The following is a 22,182-nucleotide window of genomic DNA, read 5'->3' as shown; positions in this document are numbered from 1 at the left end:
CACAGTTTTTTAAAAAGCTAAATGATTTAAGCCAGGCCTGTTCTGGTACTTGGAAACTGATACTTTCTTTTCCCTCCCCTTTCCTCTTGGATAACCTACTTCCATTCTTGGCAAAACCAGGCATTTATTTACTGTAGTGTTCACATGCACCTACACGTCCAATGCCTCTGGAATAATACTGAATTGTTGCCACACGGCCAAATAATGTGCTCTTTGAGAAATAATTATCAATTAGAGTGCTATAAAATGGGCCAGCAGTTCTACTCTGCTCGCACTGTGTGGTATTTTGGCCACCAAACACAACATGCTTTCTTTAGTTACTCTTTGCATCAATCAGAAAATTACATTAATTTGTTGTGACGCTATTTGTGGACAGATGTGGAAAATAATGCAGACATCCAGGAGCAAATTAGAGTTAACTCACTCCACTTGGGCAACAGGTCCCCCACACAGTCACCACAGATACTAACATTTTACAGGGACCCCAGCCTGGGCTGAGTGGCAAGGGCTGCATAAAAAATGAACTATTAGCAACAGCTTGCAAGTAATCAATTTTTAGTACTTTCTTTCAGTCTAGAGTAGTTGCCAAAAGAACTTGGCAAAAGCCATCATTTAAAAAAAAAAAACATCAATTCAAGCTACAGTGAGGTAGTCTTACTATAGTAAAATAGGTTTTACTTTGTCTATCTGGATCTATATAGGAGTCTAAAGTAATAGAAAAACATAAAGGTTTAAAATTTAGATACCACTTGAACATTTAAATGTCTGTCTTCCTGAGAGCTTTTATGTAGTACTATGTTTAGTGATGGTTATTAAAATATTTCTTAGAAAGAAAAGGTGCATAAAAATATGGACAAGTTGTGGGGAGGGAGCCTGGGTGGTTCAGTCAGTTGAGTGTCTGACTTTGACTTGGAGCTCATGAGTTCTAGCCCCGTGCTGGGCTCTGTGTTGACAGCTCAGAGTCTAGCGACTGTGTCTCCCTCCCTCTCTGCCCCTCCTCCACCCACACTCCCTCTCTCTCAAAAATAAATATTAAAAAAAATACAAGTCATATACATTCATATACAAAAACAACTAGGAAGTGTCAAACAACAAAAAAAAGGGTGCTTGGGTGGCTCAGTTGGTTGAGTGCCCAATTCTTGATTTCAGCTCAGGTCTTGATCCCAGAGCCTGGGATCCCAGAGCCTGGGATCAAGTCCCCCATGGGGCTCTGTGCTATATGTGGAGACTGCTTAGGATTCTCTCTCTGTCCCTCTGCCCCTCTCCCCCACTTCACTTTCTAATTAAAAAAACATTAAAAAAAAATAAAAGAAGGCACAACTACTTCTTGTCAATGTTAGAGAGGACTGACACATAGAAGACTCATTTTCTTGAAATAAACTTTCCTTTTGTTTTCTCTTTTGAACTAAACTATTGTGAATAAAGTTAGCACCTGCAATACAATCCAAGAAGTCCAGTGTTAAAGAAACAGACTCTCTTTTCCCAGGTTTTCCATCTCCAAGGAAATCTACCTTCAGCACTGAAAGTCATAGCAAACACACAGTAAATAAAGTATCAGATTTTTAAAAATTAAGTTATCTGCCTTAAACTTCAGAAGCACTTAGAAGTTCAAAATGTGGATATCATTTGTTTTCTTAGAGAAATACTCATGCCCCCAGTGGACTATACAATTCAAATACAGGAGGAAAGAACATTTTGTCAAGATTCAGGATTTTGTTTATTTGTTTACCTGTGGGAAAATAAACATTTGGATTAATTGGCAAAAGTATTAAGTGAATGCAAACTTTAAAAAATATATTAATACCTACTGATACTAAAAATGTACATAGCCTTTGACTTACTGAAACAAACCATTCCAGTCTCTTCTCCTTTCTTACTAACACAAGGTTGATTTTTAGCTGGGCACATGGCTGCCCAGAAAAAAAAGACACTGAATTTCCCAGCCTTCCTTGAAAAGTTAGATTTGGCCCCACATGACATGTATGACATATAAGAAGGAGTACCATAGAACTTTCTGGAATACTGTTTAAAGGTAACTAACTCAGATGAGAGTTCTTTTTGTTCTGCATTTCTTCAGTCCATCTATATCTAGATGAACCATAAGAGGGCCCTGATGATGAAAACCACCTGCAGTAGTGGAACATGGTGGAACAGAATCTCAGAGACAGATCCTCAATCACTCCTTAGAATGGTCTTATCAGACCTAGGCTTCTTTTACATGAAAATAATTCACTATTAAATTTGAGTTTTCTGTTATACATGGCCAAATCTAATCCTGATTGATAAACCCAGAAATTCTGTTTTTAGGAATTAATCTTATTATACACTCTTCTGCATGTGTTATCCCTATGTTTTCTCTTCCACTTTTGCATATATTGATAATAAAAAATAGATGACAACAAAATTCCAAGTATTAATAATGGTAATTAGAGGTTTCTAATCACAGCAAGTAAATAATGCAACAAATACACCTAGCAAGAAAGGCTTTTCTGTGTCTATTTCCCACCTATCTTGGTGTATGTGTTATCAAGCACTCTGAAAGTGCTTTTCAATGAATGATTGTGTGTGTGCTGGACACTGTCATTCTCCAATGTTACAAGGATGGCATGGTGAGCAGTGGTCCTCCTGGTCCCAAAGTTTTAGAAGTTCTGATGTGGAGACACTAAGGATAGGGACTCAACAAATTTCCAAGTGAACAGGCTATATTATCATGAGGCTTTTAAAACTTGTTTTGGGGGGCGCCTGAGTGGTTAAGTCAGTTAAGTCTCTGACTTCGGCTCAGGTCATGATCTCGCGGTTTATGAATTTGAGCCCTGCGTTGGGCTCTGGGCGGACAGCTCAGAGCCTGGAGCCTGCTTCAGATTCTGTGTCTCCCTCTCTCTGCTCCTCCCCCACTCACGTTCCATCTCTTTCTCTCTCAAAAATAGACATTAATAAAGAAATAAACATTATAAATGAATGAATGAATAAATAAATAAAACAAACAATGCTATCCAATAAGGAAACCAATGATATTCATATCTGGACACTGTGGGATAGCATCCAGTAAGAGTATTAAAAATAATTCTATATTCCCACTGAACAAAATTGTGGTCAGTTATCCTTCCTTAAAATGAATTTTCAAAAATCAGGAAATGAGCAAATGAAGAAATCTGTCAGAAAGCATTCCAATATTCTGAATAATGAATGCTATATGAGAATAAAAACTTTATTGCATTAAGATACCATTTGACTATCTCTATTTTCGTGTCTAAAGTCTAGATACTGAAAACAGTCTATGAGGACCTAGCAAACAGGAAAGCATTACGAATACTTAACTACACTGCCCAATTCTATCAATATGTAAGAAAGAATATGCCAGGGAAACAGTCCTGAATATTCCTAGTTAGGTACGTACTTGCTGGGTTATAGTCACTGTTAGTGAACAGGACCATCCCCAGAAGAACAAAAGATGGTCCATTTACTCAGAGGAAAGGTGGTCACTTAGTAACTGATATATTCATTTTACTGATAAATACTACGTAATTGCTCCCAAAGCCTGTGCTGGAGGAAAAGGGTTTATTTCTGAGCCTAATTGTCCCTTTCAACATCTTTTAACCCCTTCTTGTTACACTGTTGACTCTACTCCTCACACTTCATAAATAAACCTGTAAAGTCTTGGTTTTGAAATGGCCCCTATGACACCAACTTCTGTGCCAGAGCGTAAGGCCACTGGGCCAGGAGCGCCAACTTCTTTGGTGTCTCCCATGAAACTGCTCCCGCAGGGCTGGGCACTCTACAAATATGCTTTCATTAAATCCATAACCCCACTAAAGGAAACAATAAAAAGGAGAAAACCCTCCAAGTCACAATGTTTGATGCATGAACAGCTCTTTCAGAAAGTGATTTTTTAGTTTGTTAACATTTTGTCATTAGGTATAAATGCCCTGTGTCAAACTCGGATTTCCTTTTGCTCAGGGATTTGAGCTGAACCACCCAGGATGCTCCATTGTAATTGTTTTCCAGGAACTAGTACCTGGTACTTCCTTTAGTTTTCTGATCATTAACTTTGAGGCTTCTAGGTCTTGAAGGTGAGAAATGGCACAATTCCCTATGACTTCCTCTGACATAGAGAATACATTTAGGGAGTAGAAGGAGTAAGAACAAAGGTTCAGCCTCCCCAGAAGTGCCAGGGCTGGAGCAGTGGAGGAAGAAGTGGAGGGGCCTCCCATACATAAAGTCATTCAAACAGGTGTTTACCTAGGTCCTTCCATGCACCAGGTATACAAACATGAGTGAACAGACAGGCATAGTCCCTCCCTAGTCTCATTACAATTTTGTGGGGTGAAGGGAAGTGAAGGACAGACATTAATTACAACAAATAAATACACACATAATTATAAACTGTGAAAAGTGCTCTGAAGGGAAACAACAGGGTACCATGAGAGAAAATAATGGGTGGGCTGAATGGACTTTAGAGTTAGACTGGAAAGACAAGAAAGACCTAAGACCTGAAGAATGAGCAACTAAGTAACAAAAGTCTTCGCAATGGATGAGTTTACCCTCCAGAGAATAAGAAGAGAAACCTGACTTTTCCTTGAACTCTTGCAACATGAGGTCAGGTAGAGAATAAGGACCACACAAAACAGAATGAACAGGAGCCACCAGAGAAGAGAGGAGTGTGGTTCTCATGGCCATGAGAATACAGTACTTCAAGAAGGAGACAGCACTCACCCCTGAAAAACGTAGAATGAGAAGGAGATGAGGAGTGTCCACGAGCTTGGCAACAAAGAGGTTATCACTGGTGATTAAGTATTAGTGGCAGAAACCAGGATGATGCCAGTAAGGAATAGCTAATTATAACATAAAAGCTAACATTTATTGAGTGCTTATTACTACTAAGCACTATTCTAACAATAGGGGTAACATTATCCCCCATATTACAGATGAGAAAACTGAAGCCTGAGGAAACCTTCCCAAGACCCCATGACGTGAGTAGAGGATCCAAGATTAGAACTCAAGGGGTCTGACTCGAGTCCAAACGCTATGCAGTGAAGGCCTCAGGAGGTGAGCGAATATGATCCAGGGCCTACAGGCAGGGACTAGCAGTGTGCTGGTCCATGAGTCACATTCAGACCTTTCCTAGCTGAGATCATGAGATGGGGTAAGAAGATTCTACAGGCAGACTCTAACTGGTGCAACAGCCATAGGATCATCCTTCTACCCAGGGAAAATAATTACTAAGGGCTGGTATATCCCAGAATACATACTTGGACAATTTCCAACTTGCTTTTCCACCATTCATCAGTAAGAGACCTCTGAGAATAATTTCAACCTAGAGATGACCTAAGGGACAAACAAAGCTGTGACACTGAAGTCAGGTGTTATGGCTCCTGCCCCATGGCTTCAATTCTCTACAGTTCAGCTCCGGGCAGTATTACTTTTAGTCCACGGGCTCCCCTGCCACAGGCTGGGCAGGGACAAAGCAAAGCAAAATACATGGGATCGTTCTAGCTGTGTCCTCTCCTTCCATGGTTTAGGCAGGAAGGAAAGTGGAACAATGAGAAGAAACTGAGGGATTGCTGTTGAAGACTCTTTTCGTTCCATAATCAACAAACAAACACAAAACAAAACAGAGCAGCTGTGCATATTTTCTGAGGTCCGTTCATCTTGTTTTCAAGACCCAGCAGTCCCAACTGCCTTCACCTCCACCTGAATAGTTTTTTTGGTATTTGACGGGAGTGTGCTAGTTTCTGAGGTGACTCAGAATGGTGCAAACCAGTAGTGTAAGTAAGCTTTCCCATTCCCCTGCCTCTTCCCATCCTTTCTGCCTTCAGCCACTTTAATGTACACTAAGCCCAAAAAGGTCAAGCTGGCCCTGGGTAAAGAATTTATTTATTGTTTACACAGTAAAATTATAAGAATGAACAAAAAAATTAAGTCCTCCTCTTCAGAACAGCACTACGCAGGAACTAGGGTGAAATCCAATTCCTCCTCAAACAAAGCATCCCATAGAGATTTCCAAAAGGGGGGTGGGGGACGAGAATTTGAAAACGTCTTTAACATTTTATGAGTTAGTCTCTTTGGATTAGGAAGTGGAGAGCACACAGGAATTCTTTGGCTAGCAAGCTTAGCTGTACTTACCAGATCATGTGAAATACACATTATGTTTAGATCCTTAGAAACTATGAGCTCAATCTGTATACAAAGGACTAGAAACAAACTGCAACAATAACACAAGCTGAAATTGCAGAAGCTGCAGATGAACTAGCTTTATGGAACCACTAATTATGATGACTTCAGGCTTTAGCACAATCCTACCTGTGACTCTTCCAGGAACTGTCCAAACCAGTGCTATACAAGATTCTCATCTCAGTGAGAACAGTAATTTAGAGTACAGCTACTGCCATCCACAAATCATTCTAATTTTCACAATTTTTGTTATTTACTAGCTTTGAATTGGGTAAATGCTACTGAACTTCTGTTTACAGTCTTTAACTTTTCTTTGATTACCAAAGTAATACATATGTATTCTAAAAATCTAGCAAAATCAGAAAAATGTAGAGACAAAAAAACAAAAACCAAACAAAAAACCCAAAGCCTGAATGACTTAAAAGGCTTATTAGTATTTCAGGTTTCCAGCCTTCTAGCATTTTTCTTCTTAAATTCCATGCAGAATTCTCTTATAGCTAAACCACCTGTGTAGACAGGTCTTAATACAATGAATGGTAACTGTGCACAAAGTTTTTCCTTTTTTTTTTTTCCACTAAAAAGTTTAACCTTTACAAGACAAAACACAAGAAGGATACTGACTGTAGTAGGGTAACTGCTCTGGTTTTTAGGGGGACAACTGTAGCCTTACTGCACACATCACACTTGAAGTTGTCCCTCTCACACTTGATATTTGGATTTTTATGGTTCCTTCTGTGCTCCCCAGTTCTCATGTTCCGTCCTGCTCGTTGTGGGGGCAACCAAGACACTAAAGGGGAAAAAACACCTTAAATCTATATCAAGTGATCATAACTCTGGTTGGGTAAGCTAAATGCAGAAGAAAAACAGCACAGAGAAGTTGAGGCAGAATTTCAGAATGCGGAGAAACATCAGCGATCAACTAAATCAGTAGTGTTTCAACTGTTTAATGGAGCAGTGGAGATTCTTTAGGGCCATAGGTGGAGGAAGCCAACCAACTCACCAAAATTCAATGTGCAAAATTCACCAAAATCCATGGCTTTCAAAAGCATTTACAGAAATGTTTTAATACCATTAGTAAGAATGTTTGGTTTTTGCTAGTGATGATGAAATGTTTTAAAATAAATTAAATCAGTTAACTTAAATTCAAAGGCATCATAGGGAAACCAAAATTAGCTGAAACAATCCCATCCCACTGAAATGTTGAATTTTATTTTTGATCAGTAACAGCAAAATAGGGCCAAGAGACATTTGTTAAATGAACTTATAAATGAATGGGATCCATCATTTGTAGAAAAACCTAATGTGAAATGGTAAAATAATTCAAAGTGGTAGAAAGGAAGTCTGGAAGGCATTAATGAGCTATATGATTACTAACCCAAATTTCATATCTAGTACTTATATGTGAATTATATATGAAATTGTGAAGGATCAAAAAACCCAAATTAAGTGTCCTAAACATGCTATATAATGGATGCTAAAAAATCCACACAACTGAAAATGGAGTAAAAAATGTTTAAAATATCAGAATAAATGGAACAGAACACGAGACACTGACATTTTTGTTACTGAAGCATATCTTTGTGAATTTATTTAATATGTGTTTAGTGTTCATAGAAGTATAGTATGTTGCTGGTAAAACACTTCATGTCCTAACAGAAGCATATGACTAACTTGAGGAATGGGAGTGTGGAGGAGGGGTATCTCCATTTCAATTCAACCTATATATATAATGCTGCCTGAAAAAATTCTATCTGAATGCCTACTGTGCTGTAGCTAAGCTTTTCAGGTGTCTTATGTGTGTTTTAAAGTCTCAATTCTTCTTATTATCACACAACAGCATCTCTACCTTTCTTCTCCAACGAAAACTTCTTGCTTCCTTCCATAAGCCTCTCTGGGGGCTGTCTCTTCTCATGCCCATCACTTCCTCAACACTCCAACTTAAAACTCACTACTTACAAGACTGGCTCTTTGATTTGATTCAAATCACAACTGTGCTCTTGAGCATCTGGAAGGAGATACCCCATCTTTAAAAGCAGGAGTGTCTTATACTCAGTGCTTTGCAGTTTTGAACTAATTTCACAGGTGTCTGTTTTTCCATATAATGCTGCCTTTCCAAATAGATTGTAAACTCTGAGACCAACAAGCAAGTTTTCTACTGGTGTTCAATAAATATCCAGAAAGTAAAATCTACAGTTTTATACTATAGGACCAAGACCTCAATACATTGATCATCTAGGTTTTGTCCTCTTAGAATTGATTGTACTTTTCAGGGTGACTTATTCCATACTTAATTTATTCAGGTTAAATAGAAAAGGAAGGTGCCTAAGTAACTGGCAGTAGGTGGATTCCTGAAAGAGGGGTGGGGAGGGAATGTTAATAAGCTCAACCTGGGAGCAAACACAAACCTGCCCAAGACAGGGTCCAACTCCATTTGCTCCTTTCTGAAGAGCCCCTGTTGTTGCTGTCACCTGGGGTCGTTGCACCCATGCTTAAGCAGGGTTCTCTGTCCTAGGAAATGCTTTCAGAGAGCAGAATACAAGAAATAAGGCAGTTTCATCTCACTTTCTCTCCTTTCAGTCCAATGTGACCAACAAACTGAGCTTTTCGATTTTATTTACAACACTATATACTTCATGTACGTGAAGATGAAAAGTTTCCCAAAAATAAAAAAGCTAATGATTGAATTAGTGTTGCAACCAAAAGGAGTTGTTTCCTTCCTTAGAGGCGGTCTGGTGTAGAGACCGCTTTGCATATGAAAGGGAGCAGGATCCAGGCCTCAGCCGAGGTGGCCCTGAGAGGCACAGCCTGAAGGAGAATGCCCTATCATCAAGTCAGGGGAGCCATGGGGCTCTGGAGGCCAGGGCTCCAAGCATTTCCAGTGAGAAAAGACAAGTCTTGAGGTTCCCTTTCCTCTTGGTTCATTAATGGGAAAAGTCTCCTGGTATAGACCTGGATATCAGGACAGCCTCCTCATACCCATCTAAGGCCATCTAGACAGTGCTGACATAGCAGTGGGCAAAGAGTCTGGAAATGGACATCCAAGACCAGTTAGCCAGGACAAGGTGCCACTGTTCTGGCCCCTTTCCTGCTGTTAATTTGGAATCATTTTAGGATGAAAAAAATTACTGTCTGTTTCTTCTAAAGAGCCTGGGCCTCTGATCTAAACCAATAAGTCATCTTTAAAAAACAGCAATGTACATGGCTTGCGGCTCTTACTTCTCCTCGCTCAAACCACACACTCCTATTAGAGCACAGACCACAAGTTAAAAACCTCCAGGTGGAGGCAGCAGGAGGAGACTAGGTAGCAGCCTTCTTTTCCTGGAGTTATTTATTAACATCACCTGAATTTAATCCTAAAATGTCGGAGCTGTAGGGGACCTTCAGATATCACTTCACCTTAACCTATCACTTCAGACACGGGAACAGTCTACAGAATGGAAACAACTTGCACAGTTACACGCTGCTAGTTAAGGGCTGGGCCAAGGTCTATGCCCAGGTGTCCTGGCTCTGATGCCAAGATTCATTCTTTTTTCTACACTATCTTAGTCAAACCTTGATGTAAAGAACAAATCATAGTAGAACTGCTCTGTTAAGGGGGGCTGGGGGGAGAAGACCCAGAGAGGCCCCTTTCCATAACGTCCACTTTCCCTCAGGGACCTACACCCCTGCTCTGAGGATTTCTGGGGTCTTGTAGGTCTACATTTGAGAACAACTGCTCTTATACCACACTCCTTTACATTCCCTTGTGCCACACACCTAAAAATGCCACATGGATTGGGGGGTGGGGGGATAAATATAAGTGACATACTGATAATTTGGAAAACAGGGTAAAAAGTTACTCATATTCCAAATATTCTGCCTTAACCATTGTTAGCAGTGTGATACAGTGTTTTCATTTTTTTTCTTCTAAGTATATTTGTTTCACAAAATTTGAAAATGTAATTTTCTGTCCTGTTTCACTGACTTGACATTGGACATATATTTGCTTAACAAATTAAATTTTTATTAACACTCATGAGGAATTCAGGATATTCTTTTTGATAAGTGGTTATCTTAGGAAATACATCGGAAGACTCGGACATTATAATCATGCAACAGAAGTGAGGGAAAATTTTTTAATACAGATAGTATTAGCTATAGGGGAAGACAATCAAAAAGCTACTGGGGACAGAAAAGCCCAGGATCAGGGAATGACATTCAGTGCCAACAGTTACATGGGGAGAAAGACCTGGGTTAAAAAAGAGATGCTAAGGAAATTCTTGGTGGAAATATAGTCTAATAGAACCACAACTCTAGAAAAAGGAACTATTTCTATTTTTACCAGGAGTCTGATATGTAGAGTAAATCCATACAGACTTAACTCATCTTACTTTTTTTTAATGTTTTATTTATTTCTGAGAGAGAGAGACAGCAAGAGCAGGGGAGGGTCAGAGAGAGAGGGAGACACAGAATCTGAAGCAGGCTCCAGGCTCTGAGCTAGCTGTCAGCAGAGTCCGATGCGGAGCTCGAACCCACGAACCATGAGATCATGACCTGAGCCGAAGCCGGACGCTTAACCGACTGAGCCACCCAGGTGCCCCTCATCTTACTCTTTTTTTAAAGTTTACTTATTTTGACAGAGAGAGAAAGCACGCATGCTCACACATGCAAGTGGGGGAGGGGCAGAGAGAGAGAATCCCAAGCAGGCTCAGGGCTGTCAGCACAGAGTGCAACACAGGGCTCAAACCCATGAATCATGAGATTACAACCTGAGCAGAAGTTGGACGCTTAACCAACTGAGCCACCCAGGTGCCCCGTCATCTATCTGACTTTTTATACATCCATGAAAACATTCAGAGACTAATTACATCATTCTGTTGTTAACCAATTTTGCCACCACTATTCTAGAGGAGAACCAAGGATTTAGACACTTTTAAATCTGTAACAAGGTCCAAGTAAAGTCGGACTTTAGGACAAAGCCCTCTGCCAAGTTCCTCGGCTGGCTTCTGGCTTTCTAATTGTGCCACTGGAACCAGCAGATTCATATGCTCTTATGGAACTCATTGTGCTTAAATATAAATTTAATTATATAAATATAAATTGGGGGGGTGGTGCTAAACTAACCAATTAAGGAAGACAAAAATAGACAACAGAAAAATAACCCCTCAACCATACATGTGTGTGCTTTTTTTTTTTTTAATGTTTTATTTATTTCTAGGAGAGAGAGAGAGACAGCGTGAGCAGGGGAGGGTCAGAGAGAGAGGGAGTCACAGACTCTGAAACAGGTTCCAGGCTCTGAGCTGGCAGTCAGCACAGAGCCCGACGCAGGGCTTGAACCCACAAACCGCGAGATCATGACCTAAGCGAAAGTCGGACGCTTAACCGACTAAGCCACCCAGGCGCCCCTATGTGTGTGCTTTTAATGCTTCAATTTATTTTATGCCTTGCCAGTTTGGGGGAGAAATTATGATAAAAAGGAAGACATAAAGTTGAGAACTAAAGTAAAGGCCAAAGGCAATCAATGTAACCAAACCCTGCCCAGGACCTAGAAACCCCCTCACTCCGCAGAAATCTGCACCTTGCCTCAGTTCATTCCCACATGTCAGAAGATCTTTCGATCCATTTACAGGGCAGATCACTCAGAAGAGCTGGGATTTAAATAGGGGTAGTTTAATGGGATTGCCTGGGAGGAGGCGGAAGAACTTCCTGGGTCTGGTAGCCTCTCAAATTCTTCCAGGAAATGCAAATAAGCCTGGATGGGTACAGAACATGAAGTGAGTGCCTCCCAGAAAAAGAGCTCTCCTCAGTGGCTGCCATTCTGGGTAGTCTTTGCTTCCGGTGGTTTTTCACCTGGCATATACCACAGGTCCTTTCCCAAGTGGTACGTTCACTCCAATCCTCATCCTCACAAACTTTCAGAACATACCCCTAGAGACCTCCATCCCTATTACAGGAGAAGGCCATTTCTAGAACACACAGTGGTAAAGGGCTGGTCTGGTATTCAAGTCACTGCCTTCCTCAGATTCTAGAATACCAAACAGCAGGGTCTCTGGATGCTTGGTCTCCTGCCCCATGCATCCCTTTTCCTCAGCTGCATATAGTCTCGACATAGGTTGTATTCTACTAGCAGAATGTTTAACTTGTAAGGCATGTGGGCTTTATCTTTTCTCTCTGTTAAAACTGTCCTCTTGAGCATAGGAAACAGTGATCTCTGGCTGAGAGGTTTAAAGTGAATAAAAATACCAAAGATGTTATCTTATATCTGTATTCCCCAAGAGACCAAGTTAACATTTTATGTGTGCATACCACTCATGCTCACTAGTCTCAACATGTATAAATACAGTAAGACACACAGAGCAGGACCTGGGCACAAGGATCACTCTAACCTCAAGTCTTGAGGTCCGGAGGCACTAGCCACATTTTGGAAGCAGGCCATGAAGCCAGGCCTCAAAATAATCGGTCTTCTTACTCTCCAAACTGTGGGCTTGCTTTTCTAGCTGAGGGGTGACACAGCTTAATCCCACTTTGTGTGGGAAGGCTGATGAGATTACCACATGACAACCAATCAGTAGTGGAAACTGCTTTCTTGTTTCTGGTAAGTCTTATCAAGGGAACCAATTATTAAATTTTACTCAAAAACTATGCTTTTAAGAAATCTCCCTTTTTCTTATTGTCTCTAAACACTGGAGTCATTATAACTAACTCATCCCCCATGACTTAGCCCGAAGTTTCTGATAAAGGTAATAGGTCAACATGTTCCAGAAAACCCTAATCCTGCCATAACTAACTTGCCTTTAATTATGGCTCCCCTACTGCCATCGCTCCTGACCCTGACCCATGGGGGCTTCTCTCCCATTAAGCAGCTTTATGAGTGACTGGCCATTTCATCACCCCTGCCAAGTGAAATGCCCTGACAGGACATGAATCTCTACAGCAGGGGAAGGCACCCCTCATACATCCTACAGCTCGGCTCCTGACACATCCAAAAACATGTCTTGCTGTGGAATCATGGCATGTTCTTATTCTATTTATTGTGATATATTTTAAAAAGACAAATCACACAGAATGTTAACAAACACCCATGTACCCACTGCTCACTCAACTTTAACATATCTTAATATCTGCCATATTTGTTTCAAATAACTTTTTAAAAAAGAAATAAAATAGGGGCACCTGGATGGCTTAGTCAGTTAAGCATCCGACTTTGGCTCAGGTCATGATCTCATGGTTCATGGGTTCGAGACCTGCGTTTGGCTCTGTGCTGACAACTAGCTTAGAGCCTGGAGCCTGCTTCAGATTCTGTGTGTGTGTCTCTCTCTCTGACCCTCCCCTGCTCATGCTGTCTCTCTCTCTATCTCAAAAATAAATAAGACATGAAAGAAAGAAAGAAAGAAAGAAAGAAAGAAAGAAAGAAAGAAAGAAAGAAAGAAAGAAAAGAAAGAAAAGGAAGAAAAGGAAGAGGGAAGGGAAGGGAAGGAGAGGGGAGGGGAGGGGAGGGGAGGGGAGGGGAGGGGAGGAAGGAAGGAAGGAAGGAAGGAAGGAAGGAAGGAAGAGTATTACAGAAACACCTTATGTATCCCCTGCTCCATTCCACTTGTCTTCCATTTTCCTCACAGGTAACCACTAAAGTTAGTAGTTATTATTTTTATAAGATTTAGAAGTTTTGCTATACAAGTATACATGCATAAACAATATATATTCTTTGCTTGGCTCAAAACTTTATATAAATGGTATCACACTATACTAAAGCAACTTGTATTTTCTGCTCAATTTTTACCTTTCTTATAAAAGTTTCAAACTTATGCGAAAGTAAAAAGGTTACAATGAACTCTCATGTACTTATCCAGTCTCACAACCAATCTTATTATATCTATATACATAACTCATCCCCTACCCTCTCATCCACCTCCTGGCTGCCCAATCACTCTGAAACAAACCTCAGATATGTGAAACTTTTAAAGGTCTATTTTCCACTGGATCTACCATTTGTTTTCTCTCTCTCTCTCTTTAAAGAGAAGCCAAGGCAGAAGGGAGCTAAATAAATAAATAAGGCAAACACATAACCTGGTTTCAACCACCTTAGGAATTACAGCTCAAATCATTAAGCAAATGGCTCCAATAAGGCAAAGAGAAATGCCAGCTTTGGTTAGGACCCAGGAGTCGAAACATGAGCTTCTCCCTTCCCAGTGGCCTTGAGGCAGTGGGGTCATCTACAAACCTTTCCACTGTGCACCACCTTCAACTCCAGCTCAGTCTTCTAAGTACTTGAATTTCTCAAGTTATCTTCTTGACTCCTAGAGAAAAACTCCATCCTCCTTCACATACTAAATACCTGAACTACATCTCCAAATGCATTTACACATATAGATGTAACAGTGAGTTGCTAATGTTTATCATGTGCTTTCTTTGTGCTGGCATTTTTTTCATGCCTCAGGTTGCATTATTAACTCATTTTACAGATGAGGAAAATGCACAGAAGAGTTAAATAATTTCCTCAACACAGGGCTATTAAGTGGAGCACTGTATTGAAGTGGACTGGCTCCAGGGCCCCCAAAACAAGCCACACTGCCTCCTTAGCAAAAGGACCAGTTCCCAGGGGGAACTCAAAGAAGCCACATACATGATGAATGTTTGGAGGCCATCAAAACTCCACTAGCAAATATGTGATAAAAAGCTGAGTAAATGAGCCTGATTGAAGGCTGGCTGTGGATGATCTGGGCAACTGGTTCTCAGCTCTATGATATTTAACTTTTCCTTATAAGAGGTCGCAATCAGATTGACTTCGGTATAAGTAAAAAATAGTACAAAGGTAGACAAAAGCCATTCATTAGTCCAGCTTCCCCTCTCAATAGCCACTTACAACAGGGAACAGAGAAAGAGTAGATCATGCTCTTAATGCCCTAAAACACGTGACCTTCCTTCATCTTGAGAATGTGGTATCTCCATATCAAAGAGCTCATTGTTTGCATGCACAAAAAAGGGGCAGAATTATAATGACCTAAGTATTTGACCTTCATGTAGTAGTAAATGCATCAAAGCTTAGTCTCTAACAATTTTTGGTCATTTATAATAAAAATTGGTTCCTAAGTTAGAAATGTCATTTTTCTTTCAAGAACAAAATTCACAATTTTACTCAGCAGTTTTTTAGGTTGTACATTTTAAATACAATTTTTTTTTAAAAAACATACAATCTCAAGAAAAAAAATCAGATAAGATAAATCCTCTTCTATTTGTCAATGTGCTGCGCGCGCGCACACACACACACACACACACACACACCCCTCTAAGCACCCCTGAGTGCTTGAGCCAAAGTTCCTTATTGAAGGTGGTCTAAGGATTTTTTTATGGTCACATTATTTACTTGCAATATCTAAACAAGAGTGCATACTATAGCCCCAATGTCTCATTTTATTTACTCAATCAGTACTTATTGAGCATTGAGTGTCCAGCACTGCATTAAATGTTTAAATACATCAGTGAACAAGATACTCCTCAGGGAGCCTTCATTTTGAATATACAGAGGAATTTCCTCTTTTGCTTAAGTTCTCGACTTATGGGCCCTGAATTGAGAGGACATTTTCAAGTTGAAATTTTACTTTCTTATGGGAAATAAAAATTTACAAGGGGTAGGGATTGGGTAGAGAAGAGACAGGTAAAAAGACTATACAATGCTAATAGATACTATTTTATAGGTTTTCAAAAGTTTTATAAAATTCACATAAACAATTTTAAAGCTTCAGCTTTGGTAGTATAAACCTCTTCAAAATATCCCTCCAAAAGAAAAGGAAAGAGGGAGAAGAAATACTAAGGTGTTCACTAGAAAGCTTAAGTTCTTTACACTGTACTATTTGCATGCTCTAGATTAACACAGGTCAGGCAGGATGAGAGAGAGAAACAGAGCCAGCTGATACTGATGGATCACCAGTTCAAACATGGTGCCAGCTTGCTCTTTTACTGAGAACTTCACTTGCCTTTTGTGTTTCACTGACTAGGTATGGGAAGTTACAGGAATGTCTGCAGGTCTTATCCTGACCTGGGTGTACGATAAAGCAGCTATAACAATGTTATAATACCTTGAATAATGCAATGCATAATAGGTTAGGGGAGAGATTTAAAAAAAACAACTCAAGAAAGAATTGTATAAAATGGTGTGGAAAGAGTACAGCTGCTATTGTAGACAGAGAGTATTTCTTTTCTGTATTAACTTTTTTCAGAGTGCTGAAATTTCAAAGGTTTCTTAGGCAATCTCTCCTGATAAAAACTATTTACTGACTTGTTAACTCTTGACTTCCTGGTCCCTAGCTACACATTACTCATCTTCTGTCAGCTGCTGGTCATGGTCTGCATCCAAGAGAAATTCTGAGGCAGCTGACACTATACTTTGTTCCTCTCTGTAATCTCCAGAGTATCTAGCACCATGTCTAAACCAAACTCTCTGTTCACCAATAAAATTTTTTTTATTTAATTAAATTAAGGAGGCTTTCCCTGGTGTGAAGCAACTAGCACTCTGCAACTAAAAAGGTTAAACCTGAATCTAATCAAGCCTCTAGAGCTAATTTCCAGTTTCAGGAAATTCAGGCAATAGAGGAACAAGATAATGACACCACAAGAAAACAGATATATCCAGAATGTGGGACATTCTGCAGGACAACTGACCCAGTTTCTACAACAACTCAAGGCATGAAAAAACAAAAGGGGGTGGGGAGGGATTGGGGACTACTGTTAATTAAAAGACGTAAGATCCAAACCCCATATGTGGATCTTAATCAGACTGTGATTCTAACAAAACACTGTAAAAAACACACGTAAGTATTTTTACACATTGAGAAAAACTTTTTTATTAATAAACCGGGCATTAGATGATACCAACAAAATATAGTAAGTATAGTTATGATAACAGCACTGTGGTTATGTAAAACTAAGTCTATGTCTTTTGAAGGGGCACCCTGAAGTATATAGAAGAGAAATAACAGGCCTAGGAGTTGCTTTAAAATTCTCAAGAAAGAGGGGCACCTGGGTGGGTCATTCAGTTAAGCGTCGGACTCCTGGTTTCAGCTCTCATGGTTCAACATGGTTTCAACTCTCATGGTTCATGAGTTTGATCCTTACTTGGGCTTCACGCTGACAGAGGGATTCTCTCTCTCTCTCTCTCTCTCTCTGCTCCTCCCCTGCTTGTACACACTCTCTCAAAATAAACAAACAAAAAACTTCTCAAGGAAGAAAAAAAGAAAAACAAAAAATAGATTAAGTAAGTGAGGCAAAATCTTGATAACTGTTGGATACACTCCATGCTATTGACCCTGTCTGAATTTTTTCATGACAATTTTTAAACTAAGTTCAAAAGCAGTAATTCAAAATTATTTTATACAAAAAGTAAGCAAATGTATTCAACTCTAGAAATGAGACCTCTTTACTTCATAGCTGATTTCTTAAATGAACAAAATGAGCTTTCTTTTCTAATTATCTCTACCAAATATTTTTTACAAGAGTGTGACACTTTATGTGCTATCAGATGAATAATAAATAATGATGCTATAAGCAGCATCCATCCTTACACACGGTCTCTTCAGCAGACCACTGGCATGTCTATACCAGGAAGGACAGCAATTATACCCAGGCCTTAGGGAGCAACTCAGAAATGCAAAATACAAAGCAGGAAAAACTTAGGCAGAGTAATACAGTGTCACAAAAAGTACTTTTTTTCTTTTAATTGAAGTATAATTGATATAGAATGTTATATTAGTTTCAGCTGAAGGTACTTTATTATAGGCATAGTACCACACTTTCCACGGGCTTACTATTTAAATTCTTTTTTTTAAATATTTATTTTTGAGAGAGAGCGAGACAGAGCACAAGTGAGGGAGGGGCAGAGAGAGGGAGAGAAAGAGAGGGACTCAGAATCCGAAGCAGGCTCCAGGCTCTGAGCTGTCAGCCCAGAGCGTGACACGGAGCTCAAACTCACAAACCCTAAGATCATGACCTGAGCCCAAGTCTGGCGCTCAACCAACTGAGCCACCCAGGCACCCCTGTAAATTCTTATCAAAGCTGGTTAAAGACAAGCGTTAACTCTACTCATTTAGAAAAAAAAAAAAAGGCTTGGAAAACCAAATAAACAGACATTGATTCCATACTTAATGTCTTCTGTAGAAAACGAAGTATGTTTTTAAAAGATTATAGAATAATCATTTAGAGAATACACAAATCATAGAGCAACACTATCCAACACTATCCTGTCTTCCTCCAAATCAACATCTGCCCTTCTCCTTATCCACTTTCTTCCCTCAACCCCCAAGAGAATAAAAATCCCTAATTCCACGTGGATTGAGGGGCTAGGTGTTCGTAGACCAGAAGTGGATATGACCATGTGTGCAAGACCCCTAAAGAGAGGGATACCCCCATTTATCTGGAGGCAGCCCGACAAAACTGGCACTTTCCATACCGAGCTGTCTGCATCATCATTCAGACTTACAGACTTAAACTCCAATGATGCGGGGATGGTGTCTGCCTTGTTCACCACTACATCCGAAGGTGCGCAGCAGAGAATACACACTGATGAATGGAACTATATCCACGATCCTAACTAACTCAGCCTTCTCTCTTCTCAAAACCAGAAGACCTAGAAAATACTGATGGCCATGATGACAAACTAAGTTCCACAGATTCAGTATTAAAAAGCAGTAGTACGTGGGGTGCTTGAGTGGCTCAATAAGTTAAGTATCTGACTCTTGGTTTCAGCTCAGGTCATGATCTCACAGTTCTGTGAGTCTGAGCCCACATCAGGCTCCACAATGATAGCTGAGCCTGCTTGGGATCCTCTCTCTGCCCCCCCCACCCCGCCCCCGCTACTTGTGCTCTCTCTCAAAATAAATTCTTTTTAAAAAGTAAAACTAAAAAAGCAGTACACTTTAATGCATTTTAGAAAACTACTATTAAAATGTCTAAATTTTATAAAAAGGTTTGGGCACTTACCTATGGTTAAAAACAAAAGCAACTCCCAAACATTTATTGAATGAAAAGCAATGATCCTAAAATTCAGGATTTTATATATTCTAATCAATTAATTAATAAACCTAGCCTTTTTGTAATGGCCCCCTGAGAAGGAGGACAATGACCCTTGGTGGCAATACGAAGCAAACAAGGGAAGAAAGTGTAGCAGAACTTGGGAAAGTCTGTTAGAATTTCTTCTTCTTTAAAGTGAAACAAGTTACAAAGAGCTAGTTATAGAGAGCAGTGGCAAGACTTATGCATGAGTTGATCCAACTTAGAGAAAGGAGGTGGAAATGTAGAACAGCTGACCCAACAAAGACAGGCCTTAGTCACAAGATCACAAGAAAACTAACATAAAAGGACAGGCAAAGTTGCCTTCTACGGTTTCCTCCTCACACCAAAGCACCAAAGTACAGATGATCCTCTTAGACACTATTGCCCAAGAGCTCCCTAACTCAATCAGGTTCTGAATATCACGCTGGACATCCCAAATGTTTAAATTCCCTTGAAAGCCTCATGAAGGTATCCCTCAGGCACTATTCCCCACAACCACCAAACCTAGTATGTTCTCTTTTCTTTTTTTAAAGTTTATTTATTTATTTTGAAAGAGAGAGAAAGTGAGTGAGGCAGACAGAGAGAGAGCAAGAGCACATGGGAGAGGGGCACACAGAGAGAGAATCTCAAGAACCAGGAGATCATGACTTGAGCTGAAATGAAGAATCCCTTGAACCCACAAACCGTGAGATCATGACCTGAGTTGAAATCAAGAGTTGAATGCCTAATCAACGGAGCCCACCCAGGGGTCCCCATGTTCTCTTTTCCACACTCACCCACCTGTACCCTCTTTGGTCTGAACTAGACTTCTACCATTCCTACTTAGTACTGTCTCTTCCTCTCTGGATTATTCTTATTTTCACCATTTCTGGTGAATTTCTCTTTCTTTCTCCCCTTTCTGCTCCAATATGCTCTTTTTTCTCTCCCCTCTTCTTTGTCCCCTCCTCTTGAAACCTTTCTTTGACAAAGGCTCACATTCTTGTATCCCCCAAAACTTTCTGTGCCTATCACCCTCTCCTCCCCTCTATATTCTATACCTAGAAGCTATTTCCTAGAGCCACTCCTGTGTGACCAAAGAAAAAAAAAAAAAAAAAAAAAAAACCAAAATCTTAGAAAAGGTGAACATGGAGTTTAAACCAATAAAATATATATTTAAAAAAATTGGTAGTGCTACAAAATCTTTTAAACAACTTCAAGGTTGACCTGAAACCCACAAAGCTTCAGATGGGCCTTTCCTATTTCAGGGTGAGAAGTTCAGAATTTCTATAACCATGAAAATGTATCTAAATCAGTCTCCTCATCTGTATTTCTAATCCTTTTATCACAAGTTCACTATCAAAGCCACAGAGACTATGGATGAAAAAAAAAATCTTTTCCTTAGCTTATTATCTAAAGTCCTATTTAAAGGTACCTAAAGACAAGTGCTACATTATTCATTAAAAACAAAAACAAAAACCCTGAGGGAAGCACATAAAGAGCAGGTATCCTGATTATTTATTGTCTCTGGTCATTTAAAAAAACAGGGAGGGGGGGCTGTTTGTTTGTTTTTAGATCATATAATAAAACTGTTGAAAGCTTTTACTATGAATCAAAAATATTCCTTAACTAAAGCTTCAACCTCCTCCTAATCCCTTCTGAAAAGATTATTGCTTATAACATTGCTATCTTTTGACTTTTCAATGGCATCAAAGTATATCATGCTGGATAAGACAGTAAGAGGAGAGAAATAACAAACAAAAGGCCTCCCTCTAAAACTACCAAACTGCTCTCTGCTGGCAGTTCTCCCCGTACTCCACTTGAATCCACTGTGTCTCCTATCTTAAGAGACCCATAGGAAGAAGGTACCAGGAAATTATATCATCTCATCCTCAACCTTACTTGCCTTTCCTACTGAATAGAACTGAGAGAAGGTTTTAGAAGGGTCCTTCACAATCTAGATGGCAATTTTGATCCCTCACCCTGGAGAATGCTGCCTGTTTCCTCTTCTGTCTGTCTCTCTTGGCACCTCTGATTATTGCTGGTGATTACTAGTATTACCACCAACAGTAATAGATAAGTTTTCATTTGTTTTGCTATACACTATGCTAATAAACCCTTAATATGCATAATCTCAGTGTAATCCTCAACTGGGATTTTACCTATGAGAAACAGGGGCACAGAAAGCTTACAGAACTTGCTCCTCAAGGTCCTCAGCCAAGAAGTCAAGGAGTTCAGACTGAAACCTAGATCTGATTCTAAAGCCCAAACTCTTAACCATGACTCAACCTTACCCAAAAAGGACTCTTTAAGCCTCCATCCCAACTCTAGAAGTTCAAAGGCCCCCAGAGATCAGAAGACCACCAACACTAATGTAAAAACCTGTACACCCACCCCCAGGGTTCTTCCCATCTTTTGTGTCTTTGCCTCATGGTGCCTATCAGGGGAAGAAGGAGGTGGCCTCCACATCCTATCCCAGAATAGAATGCTATTCTACTTCTTTCTAATTATATCTGTCTGAGAATATGGGTTTAAGCTCTTTTAGCACCATGGGACTTGCTTAGAGTCTTGAGAGAGCCTGCTGTTTCTTTCTCCATCTCCACCTCATATCCTGCGTGAAGCCAATGGACCTAGAGGAGTCACACAGCAAGCCACAAAGCTCCAAGGTGAAGAGGCTCTGGAGACTTTTCCTCTCCATCTCCCCAAACCCTGTGGGGGACATTCCTTTCAAAGGACCACCAAAATATCCTGTCGCGGCTAGTTTGGCTAGTTCTCCTGCGGGAGAAAAAGATTGAGAAAATGGGTTACTGGGATTAGCCATTAAAAAGCCCCTGCTGAGCTACTGTTTTATCTTAGTTAAGACTTAATTAAATATTCACAACTGGGACGCCTGAGAGGCTTAGTTAGTTAAGCTTCAGAATCTTGATTTTTGGCTCAGATCATGATCTCAGGGTTCGTGAGATCAAGCCCCACGTAGGGCCCTGTGCTGAAGATATGGAGCCTCTTGGGATTCTC

The 22,182-nt window shown here is 40.0% G+C and overlaps 1 protein-coding gene across 2 annotated transcripts in view; it reads right to left on the bottom strand.

Moving 5' to 3' along the window:
- FOXO3 (forkhead box O3) overlaps nt 1-22,182 on the bottom strand; it is a 125,332-nt gene that overhangs the window by 36,477 nt on the left and 66,673 nt on the right. The window lies entirely within an intron of this gene.

Source organism: Hyaena hyaena, unplaced genomic scaffold, assembly GCF_003009895.1.
Source record: "Hyaena hyaena isolate Hyena2069 unplaced genomic scaffold, ASM300989v1 scaffold_123, whole genome shotgun sequence".
Lineage (NCBI taxonomy): Eukaryota > Metazoa > Chordata > Mammalia > Carnivora > Hyaenidae > Hyaena > Hyaena hyaena.
This window is presented reverse-complemented; position numbering and strand designations above follow the sequence as displayed.